General features: G+C 45.0%; 1 protein-coding gene across 2 annotated transcripts in view; it reads left to right on the forward strand.

Annotated features, from left to right (window-relative positions):
* The first annotated feature begins 9,744 nt into the window (after positions 1–9,744).
* The window catches only part of EZH2 (enhancer of zeste 2 polycomb repressive complex 2 subunit), a 65,603-nt gene continuing 61,472 nt past the window's right edge, over positions 9,745–13,875 (forward strand). The window contains exon 1 of one of the 2 annotated variants that reach the window (XM_032305707.1): positions 9,745–9,881. The gene's annotated coding sequence lies outside the window, so the exon portion shown is untranslated. Of the gene's footprint in view, positions 9,882–9,920; positions 10,038–13,875 lie in introns of those variants that run through there. The other variant, XM_032305703.1, reaches the window with a different exon arrangement.

The following is a 13,875-nucleotide window of genomic DNA, read 5'->3' on the forward strand; positions in this document are numbered from 1 at the left end:
TGTTGTGTTTAAAGTGTTGTGTTGGTGTTTTTTGGATCATTTCCTAATATTTTGGCTTTTTAGAAGTTGTTCTGTAGAAGCTCTTTATATGATGACCGTTTTTTTGTCAGATGGGAGTATGGTGGATTTCTTCTAATCTTTGGCTTACCCTTTCAATGTTTCATGGTGTCTTGAATAGAAGTTCCTAATTTTAATTTAGTTCAAAGTATCGTTTTTCCCCCTTCTGCTGAATACTTTTTGGGTCTTGCTTAAGCACTTTTTGCCTACTCCAAGATCATAAAGATGTTTCTCTATGTTTTCTTACACATTTAGATCAGTAACCCATCTGGTGTGAGGTAGAGGCCAAGATTTTCTCCCCGAAATGATATCTAGTACTGATTATTGGAAAGACTGTCCTTTTCCCACTGTACCGCCAGGTTGACTCTGTCATGAGTCAGGTAATCATAGAGGTATGGGTCTGTTCCTGGACTCTATCTCCCTATTGCCCTATTTGTTCATGTTTGTGCCAGTATCATGGTCTTAATTACCATCACTTTAAAAATCTTGGTTTGATACCTAGTAGTGCTGTCTTCCATCTTCATTCTTCAAGACTGCTTTGGCTCTTCTTGGCTTTTTGTGTTGCACGTGTATTTTAGAATTAACTTGTCAATTTACACACGCACATGCACATATGCACACACATGCACACATACCTCCGTAAACCCTGCTGGGATTTTGATTGGCATTGTGTTGAGTCTATGCGTCTTTTAAGTCATAAAAATGATAGTCTCTCCATTTACTTGTCTCCTTGTAGTTTCCCCCAATATTGCTTTATAATATTCAGTATATAGGTCTTGCGTATTTGTTGTTCATCAGATTCTTTACTAGGTATTTGATGGCTTTCAAAAGGTAAATGATTTCACTTAAAAAAAAAAAAAGATTTATCTATTTGGGAGAGAGGGAGAGAACAGGAACTGGGGTGAGGGCAGAGGGAAAGACAGAGAGAGAATCCCCAGCAGACTTCCTGCTGAGCAAGAAGCCCAACACAGGGCTCCATCCCAGGACCCTGGGATCATGACCTGAGCTGAAGGCAGATGCTTAACCCACTGAGCCACCCAGGTGTCCCCCTAAATGGTTTCATTTTAAACTTAAGTTTAATTTCCTTTTTGTTCATTGCTGGCGTAAAGAAATTGATTTTTGTAAACTAGCTTTGTATCCAGGGACCTTGCTAACTTTATAATTAATTAATCTTTACATAATGAATCTTGTTATAATCATCAAATATGTTATAATCTATTCATTTGACTTGATCAAATTTCTCTTTAAAAGTCTTAAAATGAAATGGTAACACCTTGATCAATTTCACTGAGTTTGTGTTGAGGAACATGAGGAGCGCGATATGGCTGGAATTTAGGGTGGTGGAAGTATGAGGGAAAACTGATATGACAGCTTATTTCATCCAGAGGAAGGGATGAAAGAGACATAGAGAGAGGGAGATAGAGAGAGAGGGAAGGAAAAAGAGGTGTGAGGCAGTTCTAATTTCAGAAGTGATACTCCATCACTCTTCTGGCTGCATTCTATTGGTTAGAGGCGGATCAGGGTCCTGCCCACACTCAAGGGGAGTGGATTGCACAGGGGGTGAGTGTCAGGAGGCAGTGATGATTGGGAGTGTTTTTGAGGCTCTGCTTATCACACCTTCCTTTGGCTTTTTGGAGGTGACTATTTCCACCTTATTCTTAAAAGGTCAGGCTAATTTAAATCATGATCAAATTATCTTTTAAAAAATTTTTATTTATTATTTTTAAAAGAATTTATTTATTTATTTGAGAGAGAGAGAGAGAGAGGGCAAGAGTGAGCATGAGAAGGTCAGAGGGAGAAGCAGATTCCCAGTGGAGCTGGGAGCTCAATTCGGGACTCGATCCTGGGAGTCAGGGATCATGACCTGAGCCGAAGGCAGTTACTTAAACAACTGAGCCTCCTAGGTACCCATGAAATTACCAAATTATCTTACTACCCACCAAATTATCTTACTTTTTTTTCTTTTAATTAAGATTTCTCTGTATGCCACACCTCCCCCTGCCCAGCCTGGGCTGTTCACCCTGCAGGGTAATGCCAGTCTTGTTCTTTACATGACTCATCAGACCTTTAACTGATGTTCCTCTCTTGGATGAACTCACATCTTTTACCCAAATTTATATCCCATGGCATTCCATTTGTCCTCCCAAAACTTTTACATTTTTACTTTTTTTTTTTTTTTTTTTTTAAAGATTTTATTTATTTATTTGACACAGAGAGAGAGAGATCACAAGTAGTCACAGAGGCAGGCAGAGAGAGAGGAGGAAGCAGGCTCCCTGCCAAGCAGAGAGCCCGATGCGGGACTTGATCCCAGGACTCTGAGATCATGACCTGAGCCGAAGGCAGAGGCTTAACCCACTGAGCCACCCAGGTGCCCCTACATTTTTACTTTTGCTCTGTGCTCCCTATGCTTAAAACCAAAGTCATCAGGTTTTTTTTTTTTTTTTTTTTTAGTCTTGGTTGGGACTGATAAATTATTTTAAAATGACCAAGAAGAATGAATTGATACACAAAATAATTTTTCACCTTAACAGAATGAGTCCCCTTCTCAGTTACCAATTCTCAGTCACCAGTGGGTGTCTGTTGCAAACACATGTAAACTTCTACCTATCTCTCCATGTACCTGCCTTGTGTCCACACACTTTTCTGCTCATGCTCCTGGCAAAGGCTGAGTGCTCCCCTGTGTCTCTAGGACCCACCCCTCTTCACCTGTTCCAGGTCCGGAGTCCACCCCTTCTAACACACTCAAGGATGCTGCACCAGCAATAGTCTTTCAATCCTAAATCGCCAATTTCCCCATCTCCACTGGATCTTTCATCAGAATACCAATATGGTATGTTCCTTCTCCTGAAGATCTTAAGAACTTTCTCTTGATTCCACTTATTCTTCCAGCTGTATTTTCTCTCCTTCTCTTTTTAGCACAACCCTTGACAGTTATTTGTAACTGCTGTCTCTAGTCTTCTCTCATTCATTCTGGAACCCCCTCCAACCATCCACTGAACCTCTCATCAAGGTCACCATGACCTCCAGATGATGTCACCCAAGAGCCAAGTCTCAATGACCTTGACCTGTTAGCAGCATGTTACCATGTTCCTCCTTGAAACGTAATTTCCCTTGACTTCCAGGATCCCCTCTTTGCTGCTTTTACTGGTTACTCCCTCTGTCTTCATGGTCTCCTTTTCATGTTGGTGCACCGTGAACAACTTCTCTATCTACATGCATGTCCTTGGTTTTAAATGCTGTTTATAAGCTGATGAGCTCTAAACTGATATTCCTCGTCATGACCTCTCCCCTAACTCCATACTTGTATAATGGAGGGACTTATTTATACCAGAAATGGTCTAAAGATGGCATCAAAGTGAAAATATCTGAACTACAGCAGAGATTGAAGACAACTTATCAGAACTTCTCTTACCTGAGCCCTAGGAGTTCCTATCTACTCCCTCCCAAGAACCCAGTCTGGGAGCTGATTGGCCTGGGGTGCCTTGGGCTTTGGGACACTCCAAAACCAATTGTTTAAACAAGTCTATCAGAACCTTCCAGCATTTGGAAACTTAAGCCCCTTTTCTTCTCTCCCCTTTATTAAGCAGGTTATATAAACTTTTACCTCTAGCTGTTGAGGGAGTTACTCTATCTGCATGCATAATAAACTTTTCTCCTGTTACTCTGTTGTCAATTAATTTGCAGGGCCTGATAACTAGGACCCAAATTGTTCCAGGAAGAGTTTTCCTCCCCAAAAAACTTACCATCTACTCTGAAAGAGGACTTTACCATCTCCATTTTGACCTCGAACTTCCTAATTAAGTCCTTCTTTCCAGGTTATCTCTTACCTCAGGTGAGACCCTGTGGCAAAGCATCCTCTGATAGGAACGGAAACTAGCCCCTTTAGCCCTGGAACCAGCAAGATGCAATACCCGCCCCCCCACCGTGATGGACCCCAAGACAATAATGACGTGACCTTTTCTGCCCACCTACCTCTACTTACTGACCTTTGTCCCATATTCTCCTTAAAAGCACCCAGAAGTATTCTCAACACTTTGGAGACAGTCTTTGAGTTGTCAGTCCACTCACTGTCTTCCCTGTGCTGGCTGATGTAGGAAAGACGTTAGGCTTTGAAGCCAGCGGCCAAGAAAGAATTCTTGAGAAATCTTCAGTGGAAAAAGGTGGTTTTAGTAAAACATGAGGACAGGACCTGTGGGCAGAAAGAGCTGCACCAGGGTCACGAGGAGTGGCCCATTATATACTCTCAAGCTGGAAGGAGGTTAGGGAGAGCCCAAGTTTCCAAGGAATTTTGGAAGCAAGGTTTCCAGGACCTTGAGGGGGGCTAGCTATTGTTGGGAAAAGGTCGTTTATTATCGTCTGATAAAACCTCAGTCACGAGACCTTTCAGATGTGTATCAGTGGGCCATATGCTTGGAGGATGATGGCCAACACATGTCTGGAGGGTGGGGCTAGGGATAAAGGAAATTTTTAAAGTACTTTTTATATGTTAAAGTAGACTTACAGGATCCTGGGGGTCAAGCTAAGCTTGCCTTTGGCCTTAGCAAAGTATTAACTTAGAGGCAGTTGAGCCCCTAGAGGCTGTAGGTAGTAAGAAAATTTAGTAATTTTCCTTCTGCCTTTGTTTCCCACATCACTGGCCTCACTGAAATAAATTCCTTTCTCATTTCACCACTGCTCCTCTCTCTACCTTTGGATTTTGTCAGTGGTGAGTGGCTGAACCTGGTCTCTTGGGGATCCCCCCTGTGCCCGGGGGGCTACGACTTGACATCTCTACTTGGTTGAAAATAGGCATCTCAAAGACACTATGTCCCAAACCAAACTCTGATCTCCAAACCTCCATCCCCATAAACCCTCCTGTTCCTACTCCCCGCCACCCCCCCCCCCCCCCCCCCCCCCGCCCAGGGTCCAACTCAATTATGAACCACAGGCTTGTTTTCAACCTCGTTTTTGCATCCTATACCAATCTGTCAGCAAATTCTATTGCCTTTTCCTTCAAAATATATTCAGAGTCTAACGTTTTCCTACCAGTTCCTCTGTTACCACTCGGGCTTCCTGCCGAGGTCACTGACTCGTAGCTCTTCCTCTGGTCTGGTCCCTGCCCCATTCCTGGCTACTCTCCACACAGCAGCTGGAATGATCTTGCTTTAAAGGCTCAGATCACCTTTCTGCTCAAAATCCTCTCCTTTAAGTAAAATGTAAAGTCCCAACAGTGGCCCACCAGGCCCAAAAAGTCTGTCTGTGCCCCTCATCTCTTCTGCCTCCTTTCCTGTTCCTGCTCCTTTACAGTTCCCACACGAGGCAGGTTCGCCCATGGGGCCCGGCACTCACCATTCGTCCATCAGTTTTTCTTCAAATGCCTTCTTCCCAGAGAGGTCTTCCCGACCAAGCTATTTTAAAATTGTTGCATTTGCCCTCCATTCTCTTCCTTTATCTCAATTTTTTCTTCGTATTATTTACCACCACCTCATATGCCGACATTTACTTTGTGTTTCTCTTCACTAGAATGTCAGCTTCATCAAGGCAGGAATTTCTGTTTTGCTCACATTGTATTCCTAGCCCCAGAACAGTGTCTTTCAACTAGTAAGCCCTCCATAAATAGTTGTTGAATGCTGAGTGAATAAATGAGATGTGTGAGAAGTAAATACCATTTGTGGGGTTGAAAGGAATGCTCTGTGATGCTAATAGTCTTAACTTTTCACTTGACCTTCTCCTACTCCCCCAAGAACCATGGGGGAGCTTAACTCCCCATTTTTGGTTTCTATCTGCAACTGAAATAGTGCATGTCTGTCTGTAACAGAGGATGGAATGACCTGCTAGTATTAGCACAGCCGTAATCGGAGCACCTTTACAGAAATGAAAAAGCCTGGTGACTTTCTCCCTTCGCATTCACCTTGTGCTCAGCCTAGCTTTCTCCATGCCCCCATGGCGACTAGTGCTCCTCTCCCATTTTCTTGCTTTCCATCCTTGGAATTGTAAGAAAATTATTCTTAGTATTGAAAACGAAATACTCCCTTTCAAGTTCCCTGCATCTGTCCATATACAAAACAGAGTTGTAGCACACTGTAGGCCCTCTGTAGAGAATGAAATCCTTTGGCAATATTTTAAAATTATCCTTCTCCTGCCATCACTGTGACCTAAAATGTTCTGCTTAACTGAATAATGTCAGCCCTGAACTAAGATAATATTGTGATCCACTGGCGTCTCTACTTCCTGCTCCAAGTCCTCCTGCATATTCTATTTAATGTAAATATGTATCATATTATAAACATATTATATTTAATACAGCCCCACTTAACTCTCTAACCTGCTCTCTTACTTGGCCAGTTGGAGCCCTCCGCTCTTATCCTGGGAGTAGATGTTCATTCCCATCTCTACTGCCCTTATTGCCTCCTCAATCTAGATCTTATGCTTTCTTCAGCGTCCAGCTAAAATTTCCTTTTCTGAGATTTCTTTTTTTGGGGGGTGGGTGGTGGGATTATCTTGATCCACGTCATTCCTTGATTCTAAACGCCCTAGCAATTCACACGACAATTTACACAATGCTGGATGTGTTTATATATGGCTTTGATTTGCTTTCTGAGAACCTCTGTTCATGTGATTTTCTTGACTTTTCTTTCAATAAGGCCCACATTGTTTTAATATTTAATATAAAGTACAGGTAAAACTAGTAATTTGATAAGCAATTTAGGAATAAGTAGTTAACTTTTGAGGTTTAAATTGCTGTTTAAAAAAGCAATTGTAATTTGCTGCTCTAGATGGGAGGCTTTTTACCTCGGAATATGAATGTGCTGGTGACTGTTGGGTGTTTGATAGATGGAATTTTTATAGTTACATCTCAGATGCATAACCTACTCTTGCACTCTTATGTGTTCATAATTGTGCTTTCATTTGGGAACATGATTGTTTTTCTCTGTGGCTTCCCTCCACATGTAATTCTAACACTGAATTGGTTCAAAATGTATGTGGGGAATAGGATGGTGATTTAGCAAAGGTGGAAAAATGATGGGTTAAATCATCAAACGAAGAATTATAGTTTCATTAAGAAGTCTTTGTCAATTGGCATCACAATTCCGGACTTCAAGCTCTATTACAAAGCTGTCATCATCAAGACAGCATGGTACTGGCACAAAAACAGACACACAGATCAATGGAACAGAATAGAGAGCCCAGAAATAGACCCTCAACTCTATGGTCAACTAATCTTCGACAAGCAGGAAAGAATGTCCAATGGAAAAAAGACAGCCTCTTCAATAAATGGTGTTGGGAAAATTGGACAGCCACATGCAGAAAAATGAAATTGGACCGTTTCCTTACACCACACACATAAATAGACTCAAAATGGATGAAGGACCTCAATGTGAGAAAGGAATCCATCAAAATCCTTGAGGAGAACACAGGCAGCAACCTCTTCGACCTCAGCCGAAGCAACGTCTTCCTAGGAACATCGCCAAAGGCAAGGGAAGCAAGGGCAAAAATGAACTATTGGGATTTCATCAAGATCAAAAGCTTTTGTACAGCAAAGGAAACAGTTAACAAAATCAAAAGACAACTGACAGAATGGGAGAAGATATTTGCAAACGACATATCAGATAAAGGACTAGTGTCTAAAATCTATAAAGAACTTAGCAAACTCAACACCCAAAGAACAAACAATCCAATCAAGAAATGGGCAGAGGACATGAACAGACATTTATGCAAAGAAGACATCCAGATGCCCAACAGACATATGAAAAAGTGCTCCACATCACTCGGCATCAGGGAAATATAAATCAAAACCACAATGAGATATCACCTCACACCAGTCAGAATGGCTAAAATCAACAAGTCAGGAAATGATAGATGCTGGTGAGGATGTGGAGAAAGGGGAACCCTCCTACACTGTTGGTGGGAATACAAGCTTGTGCAGCCACTCTGGAAAACAGCTTGGAGGTTCCTCAAAATGTTGAAAATAGAACTGCCCTATGATCCAGCAATTGCACTACTGGGTATTTACCCTAAAGATACAAACGTAGTGATCCGAAGGGGCACGTGCACCCGAATGTTTATAGCAGCAATGTCCACAATAGCCAAACTATGGAAAGAACCTAGATGTCCATCAACAGATGAATGGATCAAGAAGATGTGGTATATATACACAATGGAATACTATGCAGCCATCAAAAGAAATGAAATCTTGCCATTTGCGACAACATGGATGGAACTAGAGCGTATCATGCTTAGCGAAATAAGTCAAGCGGAGAAAGACAACTATCATATGATCTCCCTGATATGAGTAAGTGGTGATGCAACATGGGGGCTTAAGTGGATAGGAGAAGAATGAATGAACCAAGATGGGATTGGGAGGGAGACAAACCATAAGTGACTCTTAATGTCACAAAACAAACTGAGGGTTGCTGGGGGGAGGGGGTTTGGGAGAGGGGGATGCGGTTATGGACATTGGGGAGGGTATGTGCTTTGGTGAGTGCTGTGAAGTGTGTAAACCTGGCGATTCACAGACCTGTACCCCTGGGGATAAAAATATATGTTTATAAAAAATAAAAAATTAAAAAAATGAAGTCTTTGTCAATTAAAAAAATATAACGATTTCTTTAGCTTTTAATTCAACAGTGCATAGCTGACCCTGTCTGAACTCAGTATGAAATCCCAGTTCACGAGTGATTATTTCGCCCTATAACTGCATCCTACTAAAAAGAAGTCGGACTAATCGTAACTGCACTGACCCATAAAGCCAAAGGGCAGTTTGTGTCCTAAGCAGAATATTCCTAATTCCTCTGGGTTGAGACAGGTTTACTCCAAGATCACCTTTTAATAATTGAAAAGTGTTGTCATTACCCTAACATTTTCCAGGGGCATCAGCACGAGGCAAGTGAACCACACTCATCCTTGATAAATGATTTTTCGCGTTGACACGTGCACGGGAAGGATCTGAACAAGGCGTGTTGAATGAGGAATCTGTGACCGGAACGTCACTCTCGCCCAGGTCTCTAAGGCGATGGGCACTGCGGGCTCCACCAGCCGAAGTCCCGCGGGCCGTGGGGGATCGAGCGGACAGGGAGTCGCTCGGAGGACGCTCGGCCCGGCCGGGGCGGCGCGCGGGCCCCACCGGAGCGCGGGAGGGTCGCGGCTCCTCGCCCATGCGTAGCGCTTCTCGCGCGCCCGCCGGCCGGCCCCGGCTCGGCGCGCGGGGAAACGAGAGCGGCAGTTGAAACCGTTACCACCCCCGAGTTTTGAACTGTTCAAACTTGGCTTTCGGCCCCGCCCCGCCTCTCCGGCCCGGGAACTCCGAGGCGACGGTTCCCGCCAAGCGCCGCGAGCGCGCCGTCCCGCCCTCCGGCCGGTTCCCGCCACCCCACCCTGCCCAACCCCCACCCGCCGCCCGGGCTCCAGAGGCCCCGCGCCCCCGCCCGCCGGCCCGCCGCCTTCCTGAGAGGCGCCGTGCGTTCTGAGAAAGAACAAAGAAACGGCGCGGCACTTCCACTCCGCGGCCGCGTCCCTCAGCGCCCGCCCGCGCCCGCGCGCACGCGCCGCCCGCCCGGCCCGGCCGAGTCCCGCGGGCGCCTCTGCGTGGGGCTGGCTCGGCGCCTCCGAGCCCGGCGGGCCCTGTGATTGGACGAGAGCCCGCCTCGCGTCCCGCCAATCGGGGCGGCGCTTGGTTGGACTGGGGGGGCCAAATAAAAGCGATGGCGATTGGGCTGCCGGGTTTGGCGCTCGGTCCGGGAGCGTCCGACACCCACTGGGACGCAGAAGGCGGTGGGGCCCCGGCGGCGGCGGCGGCGCGCGGGAGCGGCGCGCGGGAGCGGCGCGGGCTGGGGCGCGGGGCGCAGGTAACGCGCCGCTGTCGGGCCGGCCGGCCGGCGGGGCTCTGGAGCCCGGCGAGGGGCGGCGACGGCGCCGGCGGCGCCGGGATATCCCCGCCGCCGCGTTGCCCGTCCGGGTGTCGCCCAGAGCGGGCTCTCCCGGGCGCCGCTTTTGCAGGCGGGGTGAGAGGAGACCCCTCGGCGGGGGGCCTTGGGTCGGGGCTGACCCGCGCGCCCCCCGCGGGCGGGCAGTGCCGGACCCCCGACACCCGAGGCGGGAGCAGGGGCGGGTGCCCGCGGGGGGCGTGCGGAGGGGTCCTCTCGCGTGCCCGCCCCTCCGGGGGCGCCGGGGCTGGGCTGGGGGCGCTCCGGTGCCCGGGGCGGGCTGGCCGGCCGAGCCCAAGTCTCCTTTGTGTGGAGCGCCGCGGCGGGAGCGCCCGGGTGGGACGGGGCACACACAAGTTGGTGGGACCTCGCAGCCGAGTACGCACTCAGACAAAGGACGGACTGTGTCTCGGGGGAGCTCGGCGCGAGGAAGGGGCAGTGACACCGGGCCTGACAGCAGGCGGGAGAGGGGCGTGGGGAGCCCGGGCCGCGGGCGCGGGTGGGCGGGCTCGGCCCCACGCCCCCTCCCCGCGCGCGCGCAAGCTCGGCGGGGCCGCGGCGGCCGGGACGGCGTGCGGAGACGGGACTCGGAGTGGCCGCGCAGCTGACGTTTCCCCCTCGGCCGCCTGGAACCTCGCGGCTGCAGCCGCTCGGACGCGGCAGTGCCGGGCTGCCTTCCCCTTTTCGTCCGCCTTTCGGTTAAGTTTTCGGGCAGGGTCGAGCTGTTCTCCCCCTTTTTGGTTTTGTTCGTTTGGAAGGCTTTCCGTCGAGTCCCCGCGTCATTGTGTGCCCCCTTCCAGCCACCAAAAAGTCTGTGCCACAGGGTCGCTTTTGGAAAATGGGAGGAATTGAGGAGCACGGTATTCTGGAAAACTTGGTGAACTCGCGCCTAGCGAGTTCCCACTTTCTAAAGAATCAAAATCTTAAAAAAAAAAAAAAATTCAAGCTGTTTTGGCCAACTTGTATGATACGTCTGAGAGTGGCGACAGGTGCTAACGAAATCAACTGTCATTTAGTAAGCGATTACTCCCCAGATCCCTAGGGGTTGAATGAGGATGAGATGGTAGAAATAGTTGACCAGATAAAATACTTATGACAAATGTATTTACATTATATGGTTGGCTATTTCTTACTGATTGGTCTTAATTTTCCGTGAACAATAGCTTTGAGGAGTCAGAAAAGACTGGATGCAGAAATGTTTATTGCTTAAGAAATTGCATGTGTGCTGTCCACAGTTAAGCTAAACTTCCTTTGTTTATCATACAGGATCTGTAAAACTTAAAATTCATTTGGAAATAAAAATCTGGAATTAAAAAATATTTCATTACAAAGTTTACTTTCTTGGTTTTGAAGCTCATCGGTTTAATTTTATGGCGTTTTAAAATTACATAAAACAATATTTGAAAAAACCTTTAAAAGACTTGAATGCTGGTACAGTTGAATATAATCTATAGTTTTATGGGTTTTAGAGTTTATTTTCCATTACTCTTTGTTCATGAGCATTAACAACTGTTAATGGTGTTCAAAACCTGACCAGTTTATTGATAATTTTATTTGCAAGAACATGAAAATGATTAAGATATATTTTAATTTTCTTTTCATAGTCTCTAAGTTGGGGATTGGTGGGATTCTAGTCCTGATATAAAGATTTCTGTCTGTCTTTCTGGAGGTGGATTAGGGTATGCAATGTTTAAACTCTAGGAAACACGTAGGAAAATTGGGTCTTCAATTCTAATTTTTGTGGAAAGTGAATATATTCAAAGAAAAGGAATTGAGAAACACATAGGCACTCTTCTCATTTGCGTCCTGTCAGATAAAGAGCTAATGTGCATCTACTGTCTTATGGTTTTATAAAAATGGAGACAAAGAAATGCAATGTAAAAGTCTTTATTATGAGTATTTTGCAGAGTGTTAGACACCCTTGAACAGACATCCCAGTTGCTGCCCTAAGCCTTTGGATTGTTAAATAACATTTACATTTAGTTACTGATAGTTACATATTAAAACAACTTGATAGTTCTTGCCCACCGTGAGGAGATGAGTTAGGTAAATTTTGGTAGAAATTTGGATCTTTTAGAATAAAAGATATTAGTTTTCCCTTGTGTATTCTGTAACTGATAATTACTGTCCTTAATTTTGTCACCAGATTTTCTAAGAAGCCTTTTTGGGGAGTTGGGTTAAAATTTTTGTTTTAATTTTTTTTTTCTGGTTGAATTGTGAGTATATACAAGATAGTTTTAAGTACCAGTGATAAAAAAACACTTGTTGATTTGGGCAAAAAAAAAAAATCTAATACTTTCATACCACCTTTGCCTTGCATACCCATATATTAGTAATTGTATTGGCCATTTAAAAATTTTAAGCAGATTTCTCCAGGCCACAGTGAGGTTTTTCTAGAGTATCTTCCATCCCTTGAGCTGGCATGCTCAAGGAGTGTGAATTAATTTCTGTTTTGGCCTAAGGAGTGATTAAGAAAGTTGATCTGCGTTTTAAAAACTGACAACAAGGGAAGTTCCCCCAGTGGGTCTGATGTATTCTGGAGTCAGTTGGAAATGATTTATGGATTTGTCTTGAAGTCTTTATGTCAGTACAAAGGAGGAAAACATTTTCTGTGCATTATGAAGGGTTCTGTATGCATGTAAAATTTTTAGTTCGGAGGAGAGCCTGAGTGGAGATGAACAGCTCATTAAAATCAGAGAATGGTTCAAAATCAGATGATACCTTTACCTTCTAGAGGCCTTCCCTGAGTTCCCAGGCACCCTTGTGTTCCACAGGGCTTTGTTCATACTTTTTTTATGGCATGTATCAGATTGTATTGTAATCACTTGTTTATGCATCTGGCTCCTTCACTACACTCTGAAGTGCTTTGAGGCAGAGGCTCTGTCTTGTTTTTCTTTGTATACGTAGTAGTTGCTAGAGAATAGAGGGTTTACAGTTGAATGAAGGAAATAACGAAAAATGTAGCAAAATAATTTGACGATCGAACTTTGCAAGGCATACAGGATGTATTTATATTACTGTTGTGAGGAATTTTGGAAGGTGTGTTTCTCCTTTGAGAGGCAGTGATCATAAAGAAAAATAATCATTAAGGTGGTTAAGTTCCAAGGTTTCTCTTAGTTCTAATACTCTGATAGGAAAAATCATGTATCCTTGAGGTAGTCTATTCGTACTCATATTTGGCATTTCAGGCAGCTAGAGAGAAACTTGATGAATCATCTGAATACCTTGCATATAGCATCTGCTTAATTTGATTTGATGTCAGTATTGATGGTCCTTGTCCAAAAATAAAAGGAGGGGAAAGTATTGGAGACAGTAGTGAATCTTTTAATTGAAAGGTGTTTAGTTAAAATTGATGAGTTCTTTCTTGGAATAATTTAAGGTAGATTTTGAAGCTAAAACTGCAGGAAGTAGTGCCAGCGTAATTCCAGGTCCTTTATTGGGATGCTCTTCATTCTTTTAAAATATGGTAAGTGTAGATTAGCAAGTCCAGTAACATCGCAAAAGGCATAGCTTGTGTCTAAGATGGTTCCATATCTTGCCACTGTACTGCTGCGTGGTGCAGAAATACGGTGAAAACAAAGAAAAAAAGAGACAGTAAAGTCCCTATTTATCGGATGCTTTATTCATTTGTTTGGTTTGTTTCTTATTGTGGTAGTATTTACATCAGATGTTTTATTTATTTATTTTTTAATATTTATTTGTTTGAGAGAGAGTGCGCATGAGCAGAGGGAGGGGCAGACTCCCCACCGAGGAGGGGGCCTGATGCTCGGGGCTCCTTCCCAGGATCCTGAGATCATGACCTGAGCTGAAGGCAGCCGTTCAACTGACTGAGCCACCCAGGCGCCCCAGATGCTTTATTTCTAATTATTGTTAAAACCACCCTGCATCCATCCATCAGCAGATGAATGGACGAACA

The sequence above is a fragment of the Mustela erminea genome, chromosome 11 (assembly GCF_009829155.1).
Source record: "Mustela erminea isolate mMusErm1 chromosome 11, mMusErm1.Pri, whole genome shotgun sequence".
Classification (NCBI taxonomy): domain Eukaryota; kingdom Metazoa; phylum Chordata; class Mammalia; order Carnivora; family Mustelidae; genus Mustela; species Mustela erminea.